The sequence below is a fragment of the Bos mutus genome, chromosome 6, assembly GCF_027580195.1.
Source record: "Bos mutus isolate GX-2022 chromosome 6, NWIPB_WYAK_1.1, whole genome shotgun sequence".
NCBI lineage: Eukaryota > Metazoa > Chordata > Mammalia > Artiodactyla > Bovidae > Bos > Bos mutus.
Genome location: NC_091622.1, coordinates 56849734 through 56876368, shown reverse-complemented (window position 1 = coordinate 56876368; position 26635 = coordinate 56849734). Strand labels below are relative to the sequence as shown.

Genomic DNA, 26635 nt, shown 5'->3' with positions numbered 1-26635 from the left:
TAACCAAATATGACAAGCTGTCAGAATTAAAACCTCAAACTATAAGCATTGAACCAGATTACCTAAATTGAATTTTTAAGAGTAATAATAATAAAATGTATGTGTGTGCACACACAAACTTAAGCTTGAACAAAGTGGGAAGTTTTTCTCTCCTGGTGGAGTTTACATAATGTATACTGGGCTAGAACTGTTGATGAAGATACTTCCTTAAACTATAGTGTCTTTAAATTTGAGTACACACTACTAAACCATATAATGTAAGTTTGGAAGGAATGCAAAGTAGATGCATCAGTTCAGCTCAGTTCAGTCGCTCAGTCGTGTCTGACTCTTTGCGACCCCATGGACTGCAGCACACCAGGCTTCCCTGTCCATCACCAACTCCAGAAGCCTGCTCACACTCATGTCCATCGAGTTGATGATGCCATCCAACCGTCTCATCCTCTGTTGTCCCCTTCTCCTCTTGCCTTCAATCTTGCCCAGCATCAGGGTCTTTTCCAATGAGTCAGTTCTTCGCATCAGGTGGCCAAAGTATTGGAGTTTCAGCTTCAGCATCAGTCATTCCAATGAATATTCAGGACTGATCTCCTTTAGGATGGACTGGTTGGATCTCCTTGCAGTCCAAAGGACTCTCAAGAGTCTTCTCCAACACCACAGTTCAAAAGCATCAATTCTTCAGTGCTTAGCTTTCTTTATAGTCCAATTCTTACATCCACACATGACTACTGGAAAAACCATAGCTTTGACTAGATGGACCTTTGTTGGCAAAGTAATGTCTCTGCTTTTTAATATGCTGCCTAGGTTTGACATAGCTTTTCTTCCAAGGAGCAAGTGTCTTCTAATTTTATGGCTGCAGTCACCATCTGCAGTGATTTTGGAACCCCTCAAAATAAAGTCTGTCACTGTTTCCATTGTTTCCCCATCTATTTGCCATGAAGTGATGGGACTGGATGCCATGATCTTAGTTTTCTGAACGTTGAGTTTTAAGCCAACTTTTTCACTCTCCTCTTTCACTTTCATCAAGAGGCTCTTTAGTTCTTTGCTTTCTGCCCTAAGGGTGGTGTCATCTGCATATCTGAGGTTATGCTTTTCAAGTTAAATCCTTGAAACCTTCCTTTCCCAGCCTGTAGGGGGCACATTTCCTGCCTAGGAGAACACTGTGGTCAGTCAAGACAGACTTCCTCTCTCTGGGCAACTGCAGAGGAACTGGGGATTTTGTGTGAAATTGTTTTTTCTGAAACTTTTTTTTTTCTTTCTTTTGTTGCTTCACCAGGGTTTTGACCTCATCAGACCTACACTGGAGCAGTTCTACTAGTTCTTTTTCTTCCTCTTCCCCAGAGAGGTGCTCTAACAGCTTACATCTCAGGGTTAAAATCCTAGCATGTTCTTGGAACTTTACACACCTGTGCAATAGTTAAACGCCAAACAGAAAATCCAGCCTTGGGCCTTCTTGGCTGGGGTGTGGCCACAGGTTGGCTGTGTGGCTGATTGCTATTGCTAAACAAACCCAAACTCGAAGCCTGGACTGCTGCCAAGGGGTAGTGATTACATAGTCAAGAGGAGGAGCGGTATGCCCCTCCTTGCTGACGACTCGAACGAGAGCATGAGGTTCCTTTAGTCAAAGCTCTTCAACTCCCACAGTGCTTTGCCACCATTAGTATTCAAGCAGTACCTGGAATAAAAACAAACCCAGTGCTCACTGTCCTGGAGTTGGGACTCGTTATTAAATTCAGTAGAAACGGACAAACACAATTTAAAAAATTCTATTTTTTAGAATCACCCCAAATCACCATTTCTATTTGTATATTATGATTCGTAATTCAGGCCTAACTTCTGATGAAGCTTAACGTATGTTACAGCCGAGGCTGGGAATTGACATTGGAAAAAGAAATACTGTAAAAATGTATACTATTTCCCTCACTTGTTGCAAATTGCCTTGAATCATTTCAAGTGAGCTAGGCAGTTTTTTAATGTTGTTAGGTTTTTAATCTACTGAGGCACTTTAGAACTCTGATGGAAATACGAAATCCTCAGGCCCCATATTTCGTAAAATATTGCCATGCGTGCTCAATCACTCAGTCACGTCAGATTCTGTGCGACCTCATGGACTGTAACCCACCAGGCTCCTCTGTCCATGGGATTCTCCAGGCAAGAATACTAGAGTGGGTTGCCATTTCCTCCTCCAGGGGATCTTCCTGACCCAGGGATCGAACCCATGTCTCCTGCATCTCCTGCACTGCAGGTGGATTCTTTACTGTTGAGTCACTGGGGAAGCCAAATATTGCCATAAATTTAAACAATTAAAAGATATTATACATACGTAAGTATATATATCTACAACTGTGCTGGCCATTGTGGAAAAATGATCACTCTTTCCAAGAATTTTATAATCTGATTAAGAAGCCAAATCCAATACATGAAGCAATCTGATGGTAACTAAACATAAGAAAACATGGAATCCAGTGTGAAGGTTGATGCCAGTCCTCAACTTAGCTCCGCCTGCATCCACTCTCTGGTCTAAGAATTTACACATCCTCTTTACACATCCTCTTGGCTCTACAACTTAATTTACTTCACCATACACAGTATGATACAAATGTTTTGTTTATTAAACTTCAGGGGGTAGTGAGAAATTTACATTTCAGGGTGATCAACTAGTACTTAATCAGGAAGTCCAAACATAAAATAAGTCATTAAATGCAAATCCACTGTCCATTTATTATGATATGAATTGGTGAATGGCATAAATGGGTTTTCATTGGTGAAGTCACTGATATATTAACCAGGAAAATAAATGTTAGAAATAGACACTACTTGTGGGATTTAAGGGACACAGTCATGGCTTCCTTGGCTTCATGTAAACAGGGAGTAGAATCTAGAGTTTACACCCTTAGGCATGTTGCATGAAGTGGATTCCCAGTCCTGTGATCTGTCATTGGATTACGTGGTTTCTGGTGCCTGATGCTGACTATCAGAGTAACAGAATCCTGTGTATGGAATATTGCCTGGCCCGACTCTATCTTTTCTGCAGGGTGGCGGCAGAACTTAGAAGGACAGAGGATTGGGGTTTCAAGTTTACAAAACAGATTGCTACTCTGCTTTGTGTCTGCTTGCAAATAAAAATGTGTGTGTGGAGAACTTGGTCTGAGACTTGCTTTCATTACATCCTAACAGGGGTGATGCTGGAAACTGGCTAATTCTCACCCACCTCAAACCTTCCTCTGGCTGCTATTCTCTAAGCTGGATCCCACTTAGTTTGGTTTTCAGATGCTTGAAAGAGCTACTTCAAGGTCAAATGCAACTTTGACCTTTCCAGGTTATATGGCTGATTATACTGGTTTGGGCTTCCCAGGTGGCACTCGTGGTAAAGAACCCGCCTACCAATGCAAGAGACATAAGAGACTCAGGCTCAATCCCTCGGTCGGGAAGGTCCCCTGGAGGAGGGAAACCACTCCAGTATTCTTGCCTGGAGAAACCCATGGACAGAGGAGCCTGGCGGGGTACAGTCCGTAGGGTCACAAAGAGTCAGACACGACTGAAGCGACTTAGCATACGTTCACATATACTGGTTTACTCCCATTGAATGAGGATGAGCACCCACCTCCCAGGTGACGCAAAATTTAAAACAATTCTCTACGGAGCCCTGTGGGGCTCATTCATTGCTAGTTTTCCTCCTCTGCACTAATGTCCCCTTGTTATTCTTTTCCTATCCCAGAGGAAACACATGCATGTTTGTAGAACTGAAATGAGTAATCTCTTTATCTCTATTCTCCTGTTTCAGTTTCTCTGGACTGAAAGAATTTTGGAATTGTAAACTTGGCACCTATAATTACTCCAACTTATATCTGGATTCCTTGAATCATCAGAGGCTAAAGTCCTTTGGCCTTTCCCTTTGTTAGCACCTGGGGTCCTACCTCACCCTCTACTGGAACCCAGTGTGTGCCCATTCACGCCTCTTGGACTCTCCATGGGTGATGACTGCTTTGGCCTCTCTCCATATCACCTCAGTCATTTGCCTTAGACAATGCTTCAGAAGAGGGTATCTATTTAACCTTCACTTCCTTAAAAAAAAAAAAAAAAAAAGCCCCTTTCTTCACTGCTTTCTTCACTGTAAAAGATGAGAAACTGTCACAGAAAGGCTTTGGATGGCATAGCCAACCTCCCAGCTGGCCCCTGTGATCCCTGCCTCCTGCTATCACATCTTCGTGAGGTCCTCTTCCCACACTGACGCAGAGCTGGCCTGTGTGTTCAATAAAACAAGGCGGAAATGATGATGTGTGATTACCAAGGTTAGGTTAGGTTAGGAAAAGCATAATTGCTCCTGCAGGGGTCTTTCAAGTGGTTCGCTCTGGGAGAAGCCAGCTGCCCTGCCGTGAGGACGCTGATACGGTGGAGAGGAAATCACTGAGCCGCCTCTGAAGTGCACCCTCCAGTGCCAGTCAAGCCTCAGTGACTGAAGCCACAGCCCGATGCCTGACAGCAACCTCATGAGAGACCCCACTCTGCAAAAGCTCTCAAATTCATGACCTCTGTTTTGCTCTCACCATGAGAGAAACTTCCAGGCTTCTGCAGAGGTGGAGGAGGTGCTGCCACCCAGGTGCCTGCAGTAGGAAAAGGAGGGTGGGGTGTCACCTGCATCTTAAACACAGTTCCACCACTCCTACCATTCTGGCCTCAGAGGCCTCTCCCCTCAGCCCGAGTCCTGGAGAATTCTGAGCACCCTGCCAGGACTTCCCTGGCAGGCCAGTGGTTGAAACTCCGTGCTTCCAATTCCAGGGGCATGGGTTCAATCCTTGGTTGGGAAGCTACGATCCCACATGCTGTGTGGCCAAAATATAAGGCGGGGAGGAGGGCATGAAAGCTGATGGGATTTATTTGCCCCATTTCCAGCTTCTGGGTCAGCTTTCTCAGGTCCACTGAATGTGTGGCTACTCATCCACCTACTTTCTGTTAATAGCAGCAGCAGGTGCCTTGGATCACTGAATCAGGGAAGGTCCAGGTAATACTCGGGGTGTGCACATGCATATGTGCTCAGCCGTTTCAGTCACGTTCGACTCTTCACGACCCCAGGGACTGCAGCCCGTCAGGCTTCTCTGTCCATGGAATTCTCTGGAATGGGTTGCCATGCCCTCCTCCAGGGGATCTTCCTGACCCAGGGATCGAACCTGAATCTCTTATGTCTCCTGCATTGGAAGGCGGGTTCCTTACCACTAGCACCACCTGGGAAGCCCAGTATTCAGGGTGGGTATCATATAAAGAGAGGAAAATGAAGGAAATGTGCATTCAGCATCCCGAGATTCCTTCAGTCTCCTTCTCACCCTCAACCTCCCAAACAATCACTGGCAGCCAGACCCTTACCCTCAGGGCAAGAGTTTGCAGGCATTTTCTAAGGGGATCTGGCCAACACAAGAGGAAAGCCCTAAAATGACTGTGATGGTGGAAGTTCCCTAACAACTAGCTCAGCCAGATCCTACAAGTCACCATCAGAAAGTGCAATCGATCTCTCACTCTCACGTTTTCATTTGGAACTTTAGTTAAACTCCCTCACTCTAACATAAATGATTATCAAATAGCTGAGGAAAACCAAAAAACAATACGGAGAGATCAGAAACTATGGAGTAAAAAGAAAATTTCAAAAAAAGATTAGTAAAGAATTCATGGAGATAAGAGAAATATATTGTCTACTGATGCAAGAAAATGATACTGTTTTAAAAAAGAGAGAATTAAGAGAACAACAACAAAAAAGCCTCTTAGGAATTAAAAATATGACAGCATAAATACAAACTTGAAAGAATTTAAGTTAAAATTGAAGAAATTAGAGTGAAAAGACAAACAGACCAGAGGAGAGCAATAAGAAAAGCAGATAAATAATCCAGGAATTCCAGGAGATCTAGAGAGTAAAACAAAAGAAAACAAAACACCCACAGGAGAAGAAAATATCAAATATTTTCCAAGAAAATTTCTCAAAACTGGAGGGTAGATTTTCTAGATTTAAAAGGCCCAGTGAGTTTGTAGTTGTTTAGTCACTAAGCTGTGTCCGACTCTTTTGCAACCCCATGGACGGTAGCCTGCCAGGTTTCTCTGTCCATGGGATTTCCCAGGCAAGAATACTGGAAGGGGTTGCCATTTCCTTCTCCAGGGGATCTTTCCAACCCAGGGATCAAAACTATGTCTCCTACACTGGCAGTCGGATTCTGTACCACTGAGCCACCACGGAAGCCCTTGAGTTTCCTGTACAATGGATTAAAAAAACAAAAACAAAAAACACAAAAATCTGCACTGAAGTGATATCACTGTGAAATTTCCCAACATATTCAACAAACTTTCAGAGGAGAAAATACGTACACACACACACACACGTGACTGGGAACTGGAGTGGTGGCTGGAATTAGAATACTTACAGCAACCATACTGTGAACAAGGAAACAGTAGAGCAAGGTCTTCAAAATTTGGAAGAAAAAAGAAAAATCTGAGTGAAAATAATTTCTAACATAGAACTCTCTATGAAATCATGCTATCAGTCCAGTGAGGTAGAATACAGACATTTTTAGACAGGCAAGTTCTTACATAATTTTAAACTTCATATGCTTTCTGTCAGGGAGCTACTGTAGGATATAGTCCATGAAAATGAGAAAATAAAACAAGAAAAAATAGGTCTATGAAACAGGAGCTCCAACATAGCAGACAAGTGAAGGGACCCTGTGGAACCGCAATGACAGAAGATCTCAGCAATAACCAGGCAGAGGGGGCAACCAGTCCAGATGAGCAGGTGAGCAGTCTCTGAGAGAGATTTCTTCAAAAGCATGAAATAGAATGGATACAATACCTGATATGAAACTGATAGAATCACGGAACACCTTTGGAGAATGTTCATACAACTGGCAAATATTTCAGTGCTGAATGAATGTTTAAGTACATAAAACACATGCACACAAACCAAACAAAGATAAATAAACAAGTAAAAAGAAAATTATTAACTCTAGGCATAGGTTATGCTGATAGGAAAAAAATAGTATATGCTCCATTTCTGAACAGCACGGTCATAATAATGTAAACTTTGAATATTTTTCTAATCAAAACTGAGATGACCCTACCCTGTGAGGACGGCAGCTGCCCGTGGTAGAAGCGAATAAAGAACTAGGTCCTCGTGTTTGTAGGGGAAAGTCAGCGTACAGTGACGTCTCTGAAAAAAGCAGGAGGTGGCGGGACTTACTTGCCATTAAGGTATATGCAGGCGGAGTGGAAAGTAGTTTCTCTGGGGAAGGGGAAAAGAGGAATAGGAGCCTGGGACCTGCTCATTTTCTTAAGAAACCTTGTAGAACCAGCATGTCTTTTAAGCTGTACCCTGCTATATATGATTTTGATGAACATTTAAAAAATAATTTAAAGTGTAAGAGTATATAGACAGCTAACGTGTACTGCTTTTTCAAAATAACACCTATGTAATTTTGATAAATAATATTTTGGGTGTTTACTTTCCTTTTTCATAAATTGAGAGGGTTGGACTAGACCCTCTCATGTGTATGTTTTTTGTATCTTTTTGTACATGTGTCTGGACTTGTGAACATAAACACACACCAATCTGATAATCAATAGTGGAATTCCCCTGATTATTTGATCATTAAAAATTAATTGTATTATCCACATATTCACAAAGGCATAATCTGATCCTACCGAATGAAGAACAAGGTGGTGCAACCATCTACCGATTTGTAGAGAAACACCTGAGGTTGCATTTCAGTCTTCCTCTGTCCATGTGAGAGGAGACACAGGAAGAGACTAAAGTTCCCTGCTGCTTAGACTCTGAACTGTGACGCAAGTATGGTGATGCGAGCCTAAAAGTTAATATTTATCCATCTCAGGGAGTTAAACTTGGCTTGAGAACTTGGCTGGAGGCTGGGGGTAGAAGGAAAGTGCTACAAACTCTGGTAAAGTTAATGCTTTAGCATAAATTTGTGTTAAAGTCAATGTTAATCTTGGTAGCACAGCCAAGTCACTCTCATCTTCTCTAGCATATGCCAAGGAAGTTGATGGTGAGTCCTTCAACTTTCGCTTCACTTTCAACAAAACTAAAACACTAAAATGGGGAGGGCCAGGTATGGAGCTCTGTACTAAAGAGAAATAAGAAGATTGTCCAGTTCAAATCTCCCGTTTCTTCCTAGCTTGGTGACTGGTGATTCAATCTCTCTGGGCCCTGAATTCTTCATCCTTGAATACTTATTTCACGTAGCTGTTAGGAGTATATGTGTTAATACCTGTAGAACACTGAAAACAGTGCCTACGTGTGTCTTCTCTAAAAACACATGTAAAGACCAGAACTGATTTATTGGGGTCTTAGATTCATGGCTGGTGTGCACTTTCATGGGCTCTGGCATGCTCTCTTTCTCTCTCTTTAACCTGGACTTTATTTATGTAACCTGGTCTTCAGAATAATGGAAACTCTAAGAAGAGAGACTTTCCCATGACAAATTTGGTCAAGTCAATCTCAAAAAGTCAAGGAACACATTGTTCACTGACCATAGTAATCCTGTTTGGCAAAATCTCAGGTTACATTCATTTGCACCAATGTTTCGTATCTGACGCTAGAGCTTTCCTTTGGATGCCAGATGCATTTGGCATTCTTGGATGTGGTGGGCAGACTCTGTACTAGTGCCAAGCCAAGGAGTCCAACGACTGGCTTAGGGACATGCTCTCATTCCTTTTTATTTTTCTGGTCGTCAACAATATCTGGCCTACAGAGAAGGAGATTGTTTGTTGAATTTAAAATGAAAAAAAAAAAAAAAAATTGGTATGCTTCTCATAGTTGAAGAGAAGAACAACCATACCTTACAGTTACTCACAATTCTCTCATCTATGACTGTAATCTTATTTTTCTAATTTTTTCTGTTTATACTAAAACTTTTATAGGTTAAATCACTATATTAAGTGGAATGTTACTATATCATTACAGTATGTGTAATTTACATTTAAGGAAATTAATAAAGAAGACTCATTGTAGGGAAGTAATACTGTTTAGTTGCAAGCTATTTTTTGTGTTAAAAAAACCCCCAAAGAATATTAATTCCTTATCAGATATATGGTTTCTAAATATTTTCTCTCATTTCACAGGTTGGCTTTTCACTACCATTTCCTTTGCTATATGCAGCTTTTTTTTAGCCTGATGCAGTCCCACTTGTCTATCTTAGCTTTTGTTGCCTGTGGTCTTGGTGTAAGATCCCAGAAATCAATGCCAAGATCAATGTCATGAAGGTTTTCTGTCATATTTTGGAGTTTTATAGTTTCAGGTCTTAGGTTTACATCTTTAGTCCACTGTGAGCTGATTTTGTGTATGGTATAAGATAAGGGTCTAATTTCCTTCTTTTGCATGTGGATATCCAGTTTTCCCAACTGTCTTTTCCTCATTGTGTATTCTTGGCATCCTTGTCAAAAATCAGTTAAATTTATGCTACAGACTATAGGTCTGTGTGCCCGAAAGAATGGGATTGTGCATGTGTGTGTACTCAGCTGCTTCAGTCGTGTCCGACTGTGACCCCATTGACTGTAGCCCTGTCCATAGGATTCTCTAGGTAAAAATCCTGGAGTGGGTTGCCATACCCTCCTTCAAGGGATCTTCCTGACTCAGGGATTGAGTCTCCTGTGTCTCCTGCATTGGCAGGAGGATTCTTTATCCATTGAGCTACCTGGGAAGCCCCCCAAATGGGATTAGTGCCTTTATAAAAGAGACCCCAGAAAGCTCCCTTGTGCCTTATGCCACCTGAGGTTACAGCAAGAACATAGTTCTCTATGAACCAGGAAGTAAGATCTCACCAAATGTTGAATCCCAACACCTTGATCTTGGATTTCCCAGCCTCCAGAACTGTGAGAAATACATTTCTGTTTTTTACAAGTCACCCATTCTATGGTATTCTGTTACAGCATCTTCGATGGACTAAGATTCCATGTAGTTATAAACTTATTTCTGGGCTTTTATTTTTTTCCATTAGTCTGTACGTGTTTTCAGTATCAAACTGTTTTAGTTACTGCAGCTTTGTGATACCTTTTGAAATCAGAAACTGTGATATCTCATGTCTTTTCTTTCTCAGGTTTGCTTTGGCTCTTCTGGGTCTTTTGTGGCTCCATATGAATTTTAGAATTGTTTCTTTTTCTGTAAAAACATTGAGATTTTGATATTTTGACAGATGTTGCACTGAATCTGTAATCACTTTGGGTGATATGGACATCTTAACAATATTAGGTCTTCCAATCCATGAACATGAGATGTCTGTTAATTTCTGTCTTTATTTCTTTCATCAATGTTTTATAGTTTTCAGTGTACAGTTCTTTCACCTCCTTGGTTAAACTTATTCCCATACAAATAAAGTATTTTATTCTTTTTGATGCTACTTCAACTGGGATTGTTTTCTTAATTTTCTTTTTGGATAATCTGTTTTCAGCACATAGAAATGCAGCTGGTTTTGTATGTTGATTCTGTATCCTGTGACTTTACTGAATTCCTTTATTAGTTTTAATTTGCATGTGTGTGTGTGTAAAATCTTCAGGCTTTTCTACATGTAAGATCCTGTGGATTTTTATAATCATTTCATAAATGCTGTTAGACAACAGGTTATTAGAGAAAACTTATATCCTGAATTAAATGAGAATAAAAATATTTGGAGGGAAATACAAGTGAATATTTACCTAATTAAAGAATAAGGAAGACTTTTTTTTTTTTTGGTTACTAAAGTTCTTGGAAAAACATAAATAAAAGATTAATAAGTTACATAAAAAGCAAACATTTTTCACCTTAAAATGTGAAAAACTACAAAGATCAAATGAAACATTTGTGACAGATGATAAAGGGTCACTATCTTTAAAAGGGTTCATAATTCAGTAGGATATTTATTAAAGATATCAGCAACAAAGGACAAGACCAACTGATTAAGAAGTGAATAAATATTAAAGACAATGAACATGAAAAATTATTCAGAGTTAAAGAAAAGACTGAATCCTGATGAATATTGCTTAATGTAAAAAAAGCATCTATCCTAATAAGTTGGTTTAGTAATAAATATGTGAGACCTCTTATTTGAAAAACAAAAAACCGATCAATCAAATACATAAACAGAAGTGAGTGTGGTAATGAAGCAGGTAAAGAGTTTCAGTGAGCAAGGATTGCCCAGCAGGGTTAAATGACACTCAAGGGTCAGGGGAGCAAAGGACTGTAATGCCTCCCAAGTTCAGCACCAAGAAGGTAACTGATGACCTTGGCAAAGGCAGTTTTGGTGCAGGGGTGAATCTGGAAGCTAGACTGCTATGGGTTACCCAGCTTCCTCAGTAGGTGAAGAAGTGGAAACGTTACCCATAAAAACTCTAGAAGGAAACCGGTTGTGAAAGGAAGTGAGAGAGAATGAGAAAGAGGAAAGTAGGATTAAAGGAAGGTTTGCTTAAGTTGGGAGTTTTCAAGCTGTTTGGCTATGCTGGTTGGAGACAGTGGGAAGAAAGGGAGGAGTTGAAGACAGAGGAAAGAGAGAGGATTATGACTGGAATAAGGTCTGTTCGCAGGCGGAAGGGAATGATGGAGGGTCAATCTGCCTCAGACAGGAGATGATGAGAAATGAGATGGACCTGTGCTGAGTGTCTTCATTTTATGTCTTCCTGTTCTGCAGAGGCTAGAGAGCAGAAAAGAGTTCCCAGCCTCACTCGAAGTAGGGTTCCCAGATCCACTTAGATTCAGGCAATCCTATGCAAGAAGGGGGGCTTCCCACGTGGCACAGTGGTAAAGAATCCACCTGCAATGCAGGAGACACAAGTTCAGTTCCTGGGTTGGGAAGATTCCCTGGAGTAGAAAATGGCAACCCACTCCAGCATCCTTGCCTGGGAAATCCCATGGATAGAGGAACCTGGTGGGCTACAGTCCATAATGTTGCAAGAATCAGACACAACTGAGCAACTGAGCACCCATGCATGCAAGATGAGACAGGGAGAAGGAAGGGAGGCAGAGGCTGTACTTCAGCTACTTCTGCTTTTTCTGCTGGTAAACCCCACAGGGATGCACTGGGTTTTCCGTTAGCAGTGTCCCAGCAGCCTGGTGCTTTATGGACGTCAAGAGGCAGAACGTGGGGCATTGGATTCTTGTCTGTGCAGACCCGAGTCACGGTGTGCGTCTAGGGCCATCGTTCACGGCAGCTCACAGGCTAACCCCAGCTAAGGTAGTGTTCCGCTGACCATTTCCAATTCCCCCTCATTTTGGTTGTGTAGGAGGAGGCAGCTCCCTGGGAGGGTTAGTTGTATGGTGGTATTTGTTGTCTTGGTGTTACTGAGCCTGCTACTCAAGCCTTTCTGGGGATATTGTAAGCATTCGATTCCTTGTATTAAATTTCCTTTTGCTTGAAATGGCTAAGTAGTTTCTGTTTCTTGATTGAGAGGGACATCTCCTTTTGTATCGAGAGGGAAGGAAAAATGGATGTACATGTAGATAAATGTGTGTGTGTGTGTGTGTGATGAAAATCTCCCCAAATGCAGGAGTTTTTAAGCTATGGTGTTATAGAGTCTCAAGGAGTTCCTGGATAGGGTTCAAGGCATCAGTAAACTTAAATGAGTAAAAGCCATATCTCCTTCTTTCCGAATCTCTAACTTAAATTTAGTATTTTCTTCAATTCTGAATGTAGGCATCACACTACAGCATTGCTGGCAGTTCCTGTGACTTCACCCCTAACAGAAAACAGGCATTTTCACAATGTTTTAGAGCTGTTGTAGATCCCAAACATTGTTTATGCTCATAACTATGGTATTTACTAGACTCCTGCTAGATCTTGTTCTATAATACATTTATAAAGATACACACACTGATGTTTTTCCAAAGAAGACATCAGATGACTAACAGGCACATGCAAAGATGCTCAACAACACTAATTATTAGAGAAATGCAAGTCAAAACAACTATGAGATATCACCTTACACCTGTCAGAATGGTTATCATCAAAAAATCTACAAATAACAAATGTTGGAGATGTGGAGAACAGGGAATCATCACACACTGTTGGTGGGAACACAGATTGGTAGCACACTATGGAAAAACAGTATAGAGGCTCCTCAAAAAATTAAAAATAGAGTAATCAAATTATCCAGCAATTCTACTCCTAGGTATGTATACAAAAACCCCCAAAAAACAAAAAAAAAACAAAGAGCAAAAAGAAAACAAAAATTTGAAAAGATACATGGCACCCCAATATTCATAGCAGCATTATTTACCATAGCCAAGATATGGAAGCCACCCAAGTATCCATAAACAGATGAACAGAAAAAGATGTATATACATACATCCACATACACATATACACATAATGGAATATCACTCAACCATAAAAAAGAATGAAATTCTTTCATTTGCCACAATCTGGATGGACCTAGCGAATATTATACCTAGTGGAGTAAGTCAGAGTTAGGAAATCCTATATATCATTTATATGTGGAATCTCAAAAATAATATAAATGATCATATATGCAAAACAGAAACAGACTCACAGATCTAGGGTATGGGATTAAGAGATACAAACTGCTGTGTATAAAACAGATGAGCAACAAGGATATACTGTATAGCATAGGGAACTACAGCCATTGTCTTATAATAACTTTTAATGGAGAATATAATCTGTAAAAATAATCATTATTCTGTATACCTGAAACAAATATTGTAAATGAACTGTACTTCAATTTTAAAGAATGGAATATAAAAAATAAAACACAGTATTATATCACAATTTTTAACGTCTTTTGTTTTGCCTGTAGAGTTTCTAAACTTTGGCACTAGTGATATTTTAGGATGGATACTTCTTTCTCTGGGGGGACTGTTTTTGCGCTGCAGGGTGACTGAGGGCCTTGACTATGCTAGTAGCTCTCTTCCTGATCACATGACCATCACAGATGCCGTCACCTGGGGGCAAAAGTGACCCTGGCTGGGAGCCACTACTCTGCCTGAAGGAGAGAGGGCTTAAAAAATGGATGCACCAGAGGATGGGAAACAGAAGTGACTGAAGAAACATACAATTGAGTGATGTTAGGGGACCAGATGAAATCAAATGTGGTCATCCTTTAGTATCCTTTGGGCCATCCAGGACCCTGCTGCTGCTACTGCTGCTAAGTCGCTTCAGTCATGTCCGACTCTGTGCGACCCATAGACAGCAGCCCACCAGGCTTCCCGTCCCTGAGATTCTCCAGGCAAGAACACTGGAGTGGGTTGCTATTTCCTTCTCCAATGCACTGTGGATATTAAAATCCAAGGACACTCAAGTCCTTTACATAAAATGGTAGAATATTTGCATAAGCTATACACACTCTCTCAATCATCTCTAGATTATAATATCTAATACAACATAAATACTATGCAAATAATTGCAAATACAATGTAAATAGTTGCTAGTGTGTGGCAAATTCAAATTTTCCTTTTTGGAAATTTCTGGAACTTACTTTTTTCAAATTTTTTAATCTGTAGCTGGTTAAGTCCATAGATGCAGAACTTGCAAATATGGAGGGCTAAATGAACAGAGGAGCCTATGGGTGAGAGAAGAGGTTTTCAGGGTTTTATTTTTCCTACATGAATATTCAAATGACGGACAGTCTGCCACCAATAGCATATGTGATGCAGGTGCCAACTTACAAATGAGATGGGCTGGAATTACCTACAATGTCCAAAGTACTGTTTCTTCCACTGATCGAAAATGCTAACATGTCTTAACATGCTGGTTGAAAAACACACTTTCTTGAAGCAGAAGGATAATGGAGAACATTTAGAACCTAAAAATAACTGTTATTGCCCCTTGTTCTGCTACCGTCCAGAACAACAGCAACAAGAAGCAGGCTGGGCATATTTTGGACTTGAATGGATTTGGAGGTTGCTGCTCTAAGATTGGGCCCAGCAGGCACGGCTATGAAGAATATGGAGCAACCCTATCGTTTGGCAATGTGACTCCTAAGTATTTACCTAGGAGCAATGAAAATATATATCTGTATAAAATCTTGTCCAAGAGTGTTGACAGCATCTTTATTCAGAGTAGCCCCAAACTGGAAATAACACAAATGTCCATCAACAGTATACCTGTGGTGTGGTCATACAATGAAATACTATCAAGCAAGAAAAATGAATGGACTGTTGATATATGCAACAACATGGATGAAACTCAAAAACATGTTGAGTAAAAGCAGCTGTACACAAAAGGGGGAATACATTCGTACGGACTGTGTGATTCATTTATATAAGTTTTAAGTAGGCTACATTCATCCATGGCAATTAAAAAAATCAGAATATTGACTGGTTCCATCAGGGTGGGGACGAGAACTGGTTGCAGAGAGGCATGGGAAATTTTCCTTGGTGAGGATGTTCTATTTCTCGAGGATGAGTTGGGTTATACAGTTGTACGCAGTTGCCAAAACTCACCAAGTTGTACACTTGGATTTGTACATTCCACTACATGTAAATTACAAGAGAAGAAGGAGAAGGAAGAAGAGGGGGGAAAGTGAAGGAGAAGAGGAGAAAGAGAACGGTAAATAAAAACTGAACTTACAGTCAACAAAACACATACTGAAATGTTTGAAATGAAGTGAGGTCTGCAATATACTCTGAAATGTAGTCCCCCCTGCCCCGCCCCGCCCCGCCCCGTGAAAAAAGGGTGGGGGATTGGTAGATAGCCAGGTGGTTAGTATGTGAGTTTTAAAAAGACACAAAATGTGAATTGTAGATTCTAGATGGTGGGATGTGCAATTCTTTAAACTTTTCTGTAACTTGAAAACTTCACACTAAACAATGTGAGTGTATGGCAGAGCATCTCTTTTTGCCTTTTTGGATTATTTCATTAACTGTTGGGCCAAAAAAGAGACTTGGAAATAAGGAAAGCATTTCATATAGTTCTTGTTCTATTTTAATAAATGGAACCTCAAGTGTCATACACATCACCTCCGCCCCTTAATAACAACAATCATCCATGAGTACATCGCCACCACCACCTCTGGATCTTGGGGCTGTCCCAGCATGGTGCTAATTACCTTACACACGTCAGCCTCCTATAGAGAACTTCATGGTGTTCTTTATTGTTTAACAAAAAGCTCTAGGCTGAGTCACATCTTCAGAACTTCCAGACAGCCAGGAACTAGAACAGATGTTCTAAGAGGAAGATTATGTCTGCGATGGTGGGTATTTTTAGCAGAATGTATTATTCAAATATGAAGGTGTGGGACTCTTTGTGTGTGTGTGTGTGTGTGTATCCAGGTAGTGAGCACATTTTAGAAAAAGATACATAGTATAAATCATAAAGTAACAGTAACTTTAATCCAGTTTTTGTAGAGAGAGAAACCTTGTTCCTTTTCTCTTTTTCCTTAAACTCCTTGTATCCAGTGCCATTTGATACTGTCACCTGGCCAAAGGGTGTGACAAAGGCTGCCTGGATTTGGCACCCCCAGCTCTTTCCTAGCTTCCTTTTCTCAATAAACCTTTGACAAAGGTCAGGGGTTTGAAAGGTCGGGTTTTTCCTTGTTTGGTTCGTGTTTCTTGCTCAGTAGAATGATTAAACGTCTCTGAGTGTCAATAAATAAGTGGTTTCGGTGAAGCTTTTCGGAATCTGTTTCCCTGAAGGCTGCTTGGTGGCGTGCCTGGGATTGGTTCGGTTTTGTATGAAACTGGTAGGTAAACATTGTAATTAGCAGGCTGCCTCATCCCTGCGGCTCCTGATACCTGTACAGCCATGCATTTAAGAAGAGGGCAGGGATAAAATATCTTCACCTAAAACCAGGAGTCAGGCTTTGATCTTCAGCTCCGACTGACAAAATGCTAAGGTGCTAAAGAGGCAGAAGCCGGATTTGAGCTAAAGGGATCTCAGGACCCCTGGCACAGCTATGCTAGCACTAGAAAGAATGTATGAATTAGGTAAATACCTACCAGGAAAAAAATTAAAAAGACAATAAGCCAGCCTTGAAAAAAAACATATCAGTTTTCTGATTAACTTTACTCCGATTGGAGGCCATAATTCAAACCAGATTCATGAAACAGTGTCAGACAATTCTGGCTGCGTACAGGGGCAACGTATCAGAACTGGATCAGCTACAGTAACCCCATACTGAACAAGTTCAGGATCTCTGGTTCATTTTGTGTGGATATCTCTGTGTTATTGTTAGGGAGAGAAGGGTGGGTTCCTGTAAAGCCAGGTCAAACCATCTTCTTCCTGAGAAGTAACTGACTGATGTGCAAATCAAGCATCTTCTGCCTGTCCCACTGGGAAAATATAGTAGACATGTTTCATACAATGACTCAATTAGTGGTACCTAGGTTCCAGAAAGTAGCAGACAAACTTTGAAACTTAATTGGATTGAGGAGGGGGAAAAAAAATTCTGGCTCCTTTCCTAACATAAATTGTATATAATCAGCAAATCAGCAGGTAGTTTTCATTGGGTTGTGACTCATGTCACACTTAATTCCAATAAAGATTACGGGATGAGATTTTAAAGCTTGTCTGAAATTAGAAATGTAGGAAACCTGAAGGTGACTTTGGTAGAGAATATAGAATACAAAATAGTGTGCAAAATAATAAAATATTCACTCTTTGGGTGGGTTTTATGAATTGCTGCCACACAGCCATACTGTTTCAGCCTTCTGGTGGAGTGGGATGAGTGACAGCCTTACTTTTACATGCACAGAGTGGTTTTTGCTCTTTGTTCTTAAAGATGGGATAATCTATCAACATAATCTTTTCAGCCATTCTCCCAGGATAAGAAACAGAGAAAAGCTGAATGACTTGCTTTCTGAGCAGAGGGTGAAGTAAGAAGGGATAGTTAGGGAGTTTGGGATTGACATGTACACACTGCTATATTAAAAACAGATAACCAACAAGGACCTAAGGTAGAGCACAAGGAACTCTGCTCAATGTTACGTGGCAGCCTGGATGGGAGGAGACTTTGGGGGAGAATGGATACATGTATATGTATAGCTGAGTCCCTTCACTGTTCAGCCGAAACTATGGGAATGTTGTTGATTGGCTATACTCCAATATAAGATAAAAAGTTAAAAATAAAGAATTGGAATTCTAGTCCCCATGTATTGCACACACAGCTCGCTCCAACTCTGCATCTAAGAGACCTGGCCACACCAGTGCTGGGCAGTGGAACTGGGCAGACGTGGCTCAGCTCATCTAGCTCAGATGCTCTGCTGCTTCAAGCTGAAATGCTGGTCCCATTAAGTTATGAGAAAAATTGAGAAGCATTCTTCCTCCTCCACTAACATGTCATCTTCCAGAACTTGGGCATGGGGTTGATCAGAGGGATACAAGTGGTTGCATTTTTCTTTTCCTTTATTGGTATTTTATAGGATTACTAATAAGAAATCTGAGTAAGTAACAGAAGTCTTGCCCCAGCACTTACGGGGACTGCTCCATTGAGTGAGTTGAGGATGGACGACCCTTCATGACATGGGACCACCAGACCTGGGATATAGTGCAGGCTATGAATGCTCAGTGGTGGCACCAGCTCTAGCAGAAATACTTATGCTTCTGGGGTTGATGTGGCTTGATTTGTGTCCCTAACCCATAGCACCTCAGAACGGGACTGTGTTTAGAGAGAGGACCTTTAAAGAGGTAATTAAGGTAAAATGAGGTCATTAGGCTAGGTCCTAATTCAACCTAGTGTCTTTATTAGAAGAGATTAGGACACACAGGGGCTTCCCTAGTGGCTCAGAAAGTTAAGAATCTGCCTGGAGCACAGGGGACCTGGGTTTGATCCCTGGGATGGGAAGATCCCCTGGAGAAGGGAATGGTAACCCACTCCGATATTCTTGCCTGGAGAATCCCATGGACAGAAGGTCCTGGTGGGCCCCAGTCCATGGGGTCCCAAAGAGTTGGACACAACTGAGCGACTAAGCACAGCACTAGACAGGACATACAGACAGCACAGACTGTTGGGAGGACCACGTGAAGAGCCAGCAAGGACAGAGGCCTCAGGAGAAACCAAACCTGGGGACACGTGTCTCTACCGAAGCTTTACACACATGTGAGTTTTGGCTAATGTTGGAATCTTCCTCTTCTACACTGAAAACTCTTAGTAAAACATCTTTTGTGAATGATCCAGTTAATTTATTGATGAAGGTTTGGGGAGGTCTCCTCTAAAACACACTGTGAAGAATGTTTATGAAGAAAGACAGTGAACAGAGTTCAAGGAGAAAGGTTTTCGGTCCTTAGAAATAGGCGATTGCTTGCTGTAGCTTAGCATTCTTTGAAATAAATAACCCATCTGAGAAGTTGAACATGGAAAAATGTGATATTGGGACTAAATTCTGGAAATAAATGTGGGTGTGTGACGTAAAAAAAAATATTTTTGGTTTTGGAAATTTTCAAACCTACTGAAGACTTGGAAGATGAGTGTATGAACAGCCACATACTTTAAGAAACCTGTGTAATGATTTGATTTTGCTCCCAAAAAGCTGTTCTTTTCTGCTTTACTGTAATCAATGTAATTCTAATAGCGCCCTCAGAAAGATATGACTATGCAATTAGATCACAAATGCTCATAGTTCAGGAGGGCTAGACATGCTTTTGGTGAATAATTTAACTGAGAAATATTTAGGGCTCAATCTTAAATAAGGTACTACAGGAAATAAAATGATGTTTAGGGGCCACACTGAAAAAAAAAACTTACAGCCACTTGAGAAAACAAAACGCAATTCAACTGCAAAAATAAACAGCAATAAAAATAACAGATAAGTGTTGGGGGCAGAGGGAAGGCAGAAGACACTGAGAATGTGAAGAGGATAAAACTGTTTCTATTTATGTTTCTTCACAGAAATGAATTTCCTATGGAAAGTAACATATCCTGTTATCAATTAATTTCCTAGTACTTAAAGGCCAATTTGGGAAACTAATTTTATAAGGCAAATTATAAATAAGTACATCTTTCTCTTGTGAACACACAGCAATATTTTACAATTATTTTATTCTTTACTAGAAGGACAATCCAAAGCTCAGGGAAGTATTTGTTCCTCTAAGGGTCAACCTTAGTTTGGTGGACTTAAGCCAAGTAATTAATCCATTTTTTTCCCCTGACAAAGAATAGGCTACTATATTCACCTGACGTATTTAGTCAGCCTCACGCTAAGACATGCCCTGGGGAGGGTGTGCCTCCCAGTGAACTGGACCCTAGGCCTAGAGATCCGGGGAGCATTTCCTTCTTAACCCATTATTTCCAGAAGTCCACATGTACGTCTAGAGAAATTGGAATCAGGGAAATAATGAATAAGACCACAACTTGGTACAAATGTGATGCAGAGGGGGAGATTACTCCTAACAGGGCAAAGTGAGTGGGGGTGTGTTTTTAAATTAATACAAACTGTTAATTGCATTTGGCCACCATCTAATCTGTTTGTTGCTGTTGTTTAGTCACTCAGTCATGTTCAACTCTTTGCAACCTCATGAACTGCAGCAAGCCAGGCTCCCCTGTGCTTTACCATCTCCCAGAGCTTGCTCAAACTCATGTCCATTCAGTTGGTGATGCCATTCAACCATCTCATCCTCTGTCGTCCCCTTCTCCTCCTGCCTTCTATCTTCCCCAGCACCAGAGTCTTTTCTAATGAGTCAGCTCTTTGCATCAGGTGGCCAAAGTACTGGAGCTTCAGCTTCAGCATCAGTCCTTCCAATGAATATTCAGGACAGATTTCCTTTAGGATGGACTGGTTTGATCTCCTTGCTATCCAAAGGATTCTGAAGAGTTTTCTCTAGCACCATACTTCAAGAGCATCAGTTCTTCAGTGCTCAGCCTTCTTTATGGTCCAATTCTCATATCCATACATGACTCCTAGAAAAACTATAGCTTTGACTATATGGACCTTCGTTGGCAAAGTAATGCTTTTTTAATACGCTGTCTAGGTTGTCATAGCCAATGCAGGAGATGCAGGTTCAATCCCTGGGTCAGGAAGATACCCTGGAGAAGGAAGTGGCAACCCACTCCAGTATTCTTGCCTGGAAAACCACATGGACAGAAGAGTCTGGAGGGCTACAGTCCACAGGGTCAAAAAGAATTGAACACAACTGAGTGACTTCACACACACAATTATCCTAGGGCTATGGTGATAAATAGAACATATGCTAAGTACACTTACCTTTTGGTCTGTGCACTTCAGAGACCAAGCCCAGGTACTTTTGAGTCACTGCATTCTCTGAATGAGGCCAGAGAGGTGATTCAGTTTTGTGATTATTTCCCACTTTATGTAGTTTTTTTTCTTTTTTTTTTTTCTTTTTTAACTCCTTGTTGTTGAGGAAAACTGATTTTGCAGATTAGCCACAATCACAAGCCATTCCGGAAATTAAAATTCCTCAGGCTCTAGTTAAACATTATTGGTAAAAAGTTCCTGCTCACTACCACCTAGAAATCTATTCCACAGCATGACATATATAATGATTATATCTTTATCTAGGCTCTGCTGCTGCTGCTGCTAAGTCACTTCAGTCGTGTCCGACTCTGTGCGACCCCATAGACGGCAGCCCACTAGGCTTCTCTGTCCCTGGGATTTTCCAGGCAAGAATAGTGGAGTGGGTTGCCATTTCCTTCTCCTACAATTTCCAAATTTATATACAAGACTCAACTAAATAGAGGAGCTCAAGGAATCGATTTTCTAAATAACCAATTCATAAACACTTTTATACATAATTTCCTGCCAAGAAACTAGACAGAATTTCCTCCAACTTCAAGAATCTTATCCCTGGAAGAGGACATGGCAACCCACTCCAGTGTTCTTGCCTGGAGAATCCCATGGACAGAGGAGCCTGGCGGGCTACAGTCCATGGGGTTGCAAAGAGTCAGACACGACTAAACAACTTTCACTTTCACGTCAAGAATCTTAACCACTCCCCCCAAAAAGCACACTAGTTTTGGATGAGACAGAGTTAAATCGAAAATGAGAAATAGAAACTAGAATGCTGATTGTTTTTAAAATGTTTACTTTGAGCAAAGGATCTTTGTTATCTCAGTCTTTAACATGCATTTGGCAGCCTGTATTAAAATGGCTTATTCTCCAGGCGTGGACCACAGGTGGGGTGGACTTGGGTGAGACAGCAGTTCCAGTTTTACCACGCTTATTAATTTTGTTACTAGGGTTGAAATATGCAGCGGGGACAAAGAGCACTGTTTCTATGAACTGTTTAAAGGAGAGAGCAGGAGGAAATGTGAGAAGGATGATTTCTCAATTTTGTCTTTTAAAAGGCAGTCTCGTGGCTGCATTTCCTCCTAAATCCAACACTGTGTGTCCAACCGGACTGAGACACATCTGGCAGTACATGGAAAGATCAAGAAAGAGTTTTCATTGATCAGCAGACGGTCAGGTAGCAAAGCTGGGAGAACTGCTTCTGCTGATGTATCTTCACTAAGTGACAAGGCTGACCTTTGAAATCATTAAGTGTTGGTATTTTGATCTGTCTAAAAAGGTAAAGTGAGTTCTTTCATAAGGAAGTGGGAAAAAGCCAGACTAAATGATTATAAATGAATCAGTGCGGGTAGGACAATGAACTCAGACTGGTCAGATGGGTTAAATGAAAGGGGTCTGGGGACGTGCCAGTAGCTCTGCCCTGCAGAGCTGTTTTCAATAGATCTGTAGTTGGGTGGGGAGACCAGGCCTGGAGGGGCGCATCTGAGCTCTGAGGGGTGCACAGGTGCATACAGGCTGACACTGCCAGAGGCCCGCCTGGCTTCTGAAGATCCAGGGCGTGGGGAGGGAGCCTTGGCCACAATGATGCTTGGGAGTGGGGGATGGCAACAGGGCTTTCTGGGTGTCCCCTAGGAATCCCTCTAAGAATGATGTAATATATTTGATTTTCTTTTTTTATTTTCAGGTTTTTGACCAGTAAACAAACCCTTTCCTAGTGCTTAAGTCTTTTAAGGTGAATCTTCAGTTCTTAAAAGTTTCAATCTAGTATAAAACAGCAAATTATCTTAAACATTTCAACTTACAGGTCCACGGTCTGAATCAATTGCTCAGGGACATATTTTAAATTGGAGTCACAAGGCTATTCATGTTAATTAACAAATTATCTGAAACATTGTGAATAGTGTATATATTTAAAATAGTAAAGACAGACTTCCCCACAACTATATATAAAGATACAAATACCTTGGGTTTTATTTAGTCCATCTCATTCGTACTTGATTCTAAACCTTCCCAGCATTAAAACACTACATCGTAAGGAAATAATTTGTTTTCAGATGGAACCCAAACTTGACACTGGGTGCCGTCTTCTCATCTCTGTCCCTAAGATTCTAATTACTAGTCACGTAATTCTCAAGACCTCTTTGATTCTTCCATCTCCCACACGGGCTGAACTTGGCAACTGACCCAAATCAACACCTCTATTCACCATTTAACCCTGAATTCTCTGTACACCCTTCCCTGACGACAATTATCACTCACAGATATAGCCTGCCAGGCTCTTCTGTCCATGAGATTCTCTGGGCAAGAATACTGGAGTGGGTTGCCATTTCCTTCTCCAGGGGATCTTCCAGACCTAGGAATCGAACCCAGGTCTTCTGCATTACAGGCAGATTCTTTACTGACTGGACTGTGAGGGAAGCCCACAAGTGTGCACAGACCTGCCAACAGACTCTGCATCAACACCCTTCTTCTGATGGATAATAGGTGGCAGATGAATAGGGGCTGGTCACAGAAGAAGAACTAGAACCTGGAGAAAGAAATGCAATAGTAGAATAGAAGTCAGAGGAAAGAGAGAATTTCCAGAAGGAAGGTATCATTAACATCAGTAGTTTGAAATGCAGCAGGGAAGTTTGTAAAGTAAAGGGATGAAACAGGACCATTAGGTTAGATGGTCATATACTTAAATTTAAGATTCAAATTGCATCAGTGAGATTTTCATGTCATTGTATGGGTAGAAATCAAAGAGCGACATAGGAAGAGTGAGCTAGAAGTGAGAAATTTGGAATTGCATTTCAAGGCAGCAACAACTCAAGAATTAAGATCTTTTAATTTAAGTTTGTATTTTAATAAGGGGTAAAGAGAGGCAGGGAAGAAGTAGATAGAGTAAGAGAGAGGGAGTGAAAGATATGGAGTGGTAACCAAAAAGTGGAAGAAAGAGGTTCAATGGGAAGAGATATTTATTCTATATTTTAATTTTAAAAATAGATCTGAGTGTGTTTGCTGAGGAGAGAGTTGATTCCTTTCGTGGGGAAGGGATGGAGAGCTTAGAATTTGAAGCTTTGGGTTGGAGACAGGATTGACGGGTGAGGCAGTGTACCAGAGGATCTCAGCTAAGAGATAAGGAGACCAGGTGAAAAGATCGACCTTGAACAGGAAAAGGAACATCTTGTCCTCTAAGAATGGAGGGAATGTGGCAAGGGATACCAAGGGAGACAGGTGTGGGCGTGGGCGGGGCAGGAAGTGAAGGTAGCCCAGCTGAGCTGCCTGAATCTGGCCCCCTCTGGCCAGCCTGGCAGGACTCAACACAGTTAAGTTCCTGGGAACAGAAGGAATCTGGACTGGGATGACAACAGCTCCAGACATGGCCAAACGGAACCATCAGAGGGCCTCCTGATTATGCAGTAATTCACATGTATCACAGGTCACAGGAGGAATCTAGAGGTTTCTCTTCAATTTTGATTTCTAAGGTAAAGAAAATCAGACCAGAGACATATTCAAGAGCAGTTACTGGTGACTCTCAAACTACAAACTGGGTTTCTTGGCTTCTGCCTCCCTCCGCTGTTATAAAAATATACACAATCAATTTTCTCTCTCTCTCCCTGGCTGTCTTTCCCTCATTCTTCTGCTTTGAAGTACATCACTTTTTCTGAAAACTCCTCCCTGGCCTCTCCTCCCTCTTGTCAAGCAGATCTCATAAAAGCTTTGCAACGTCCCCTTTACTTTCCTTTGTTGCACTTCACTGAACAATTTGAAATTCTAGTTTTATTTACGTAATTATTTAATGTTCCTCTTTCCCAGCAGATATTATAAGCCACATGGGGACAAGGATCCTATTTGTTCACTTTTGTATCCTGGTGAGCACACAGCTCAAAGTCTAGATGGAGTTGGTGCTCAATAAACATGATGAATGAATTTATATTCCAAGCATATAGTGTAGGATAGTTTTCAAGAATTTTATTTGCAAATTAAAGTTCTGCATTTGTGAAAAGATTCCACTGTGGGGTGGCAAGAAGACTGACCTATATATTCCCTGGGCATATATGAAGTGCTCAATATATATTTGTTGAATGAATAAGTGAATTTCCACACCAGTTATTTTCACTCTCTTAAAAAAAAAACACCACCACACTGTGCCTCCAAGCCACTGAAAATAATTTAAAGATACTACCTAAACATGAAAAGAAAAAAGTATTTAAACAAGTAAATTAAAATTTTCCAGTGTAATTTAGAATAAATATTAGAGTTCATCAATACTTTGTTAATAATCAATTTATAATGAAAATACTGACTATATAATTAAGGTAGCTTCTGGGATAATATATAATTGGAAAACCTAACATTTAATTCCTAAAGCTTTACACTTTGGAATGTCTCAGAGACATTTTATCTCATGACACTAAGTGAACTTGAACTTACCAAGCTTTAGGACAAAAATTCATGCATGTGCAAACATTTAAAAATAAAAGTCATCCCCAATGAATTGTCTACCACCTTTTTCAGGAAAGAAAATTCATGAACATATGCATGAAGATTAGTACCATAGTGTAGGCAAATATTTTTCCATGTCCCACCTCAAAGCAAACAAATGAAAATAGAAACTTCAAGGACAATTATAAAGTGTGTCCTAGTTTAAAGGCACAGCATCCTTTTCTCCTTTGGTTTTCCTTTATACTCTTATCAGAAATAAATAATGCTAGCAGGAAAACATTTCTGCTCTTTTGACTGTGAGGTAATTAATCTTTGTCTTATATTTCTCGACTTTCAAAACTTTATAAAGATATGAAAATAGAAAGCATTCAAATGTTTGTTGATTATGGATATTAAGAGACATTAGTGAATCTACCTGGTCTAGGTTATACCTACACACCCCAACATTCTAATTCTTTCACGGAACTTTTAATTTCCAAAAGAGGCTATTATTCTGGTTAATAATTAAAATGTTTCAATGTTTAGGTACACACAATGTCACAGTGTTGGCATAAAAATGCTTTGTCACAGTCACTTGGGCAAGTTATGGGGAACACAGACGCTTTGTTAGTTATAGTATTTGGGGAAGTAAAGGAATATATGAATTCTTGAGTTTTCAGGGAAGTCTGATTTCAAATAGTCTATCTTGTTGTCCATACAAAGTGCTTTGCATTTTACTAGAAGATCCGGTACCTATATCTCATAGCAAAATTACCATCTGTCAGAAAGATGATGGCTTGGACTGCCCACAGTTGAGCAACAAGAAAGGTAACTCATCCTAAGTATTTCTGATGGCACACACAGAGTCCAGGGCTGGGTTATGTATTGTTAATAATCCCTCCCAGGCTCAACTGTCCTTTCATCTTGGAATTTTCTGACTCTTCAGATCTGAGTTCACTCACATTCCTTCCTACGGTATTTAGTGAAGGTCTATGGAAGGTTGTACATTCTCCCCTTGCCTATACATCCAGCCTCTACACATATTCCCAGTATTCAGGAAGCTAAATTTCTGCTTTTTTAAAG

At 40.7% G+C, this 26635-nt stretch overlaps 1 protein-coding gene across 2 annotated transcripts in view; it reads right to left on the bottom strand.

Moving 5' to 3' along the window:
- PGCKA1 (PDCD10 and GCKIII kinases associated 1) overlaps positions 1–26635 on the bottom strand; it is an 82033-nt gene that overhangs the window by 39293 nt on the left and 16105 nt on the right. The gene's annotated exons all lie outside the window — the stretch shown is intronic.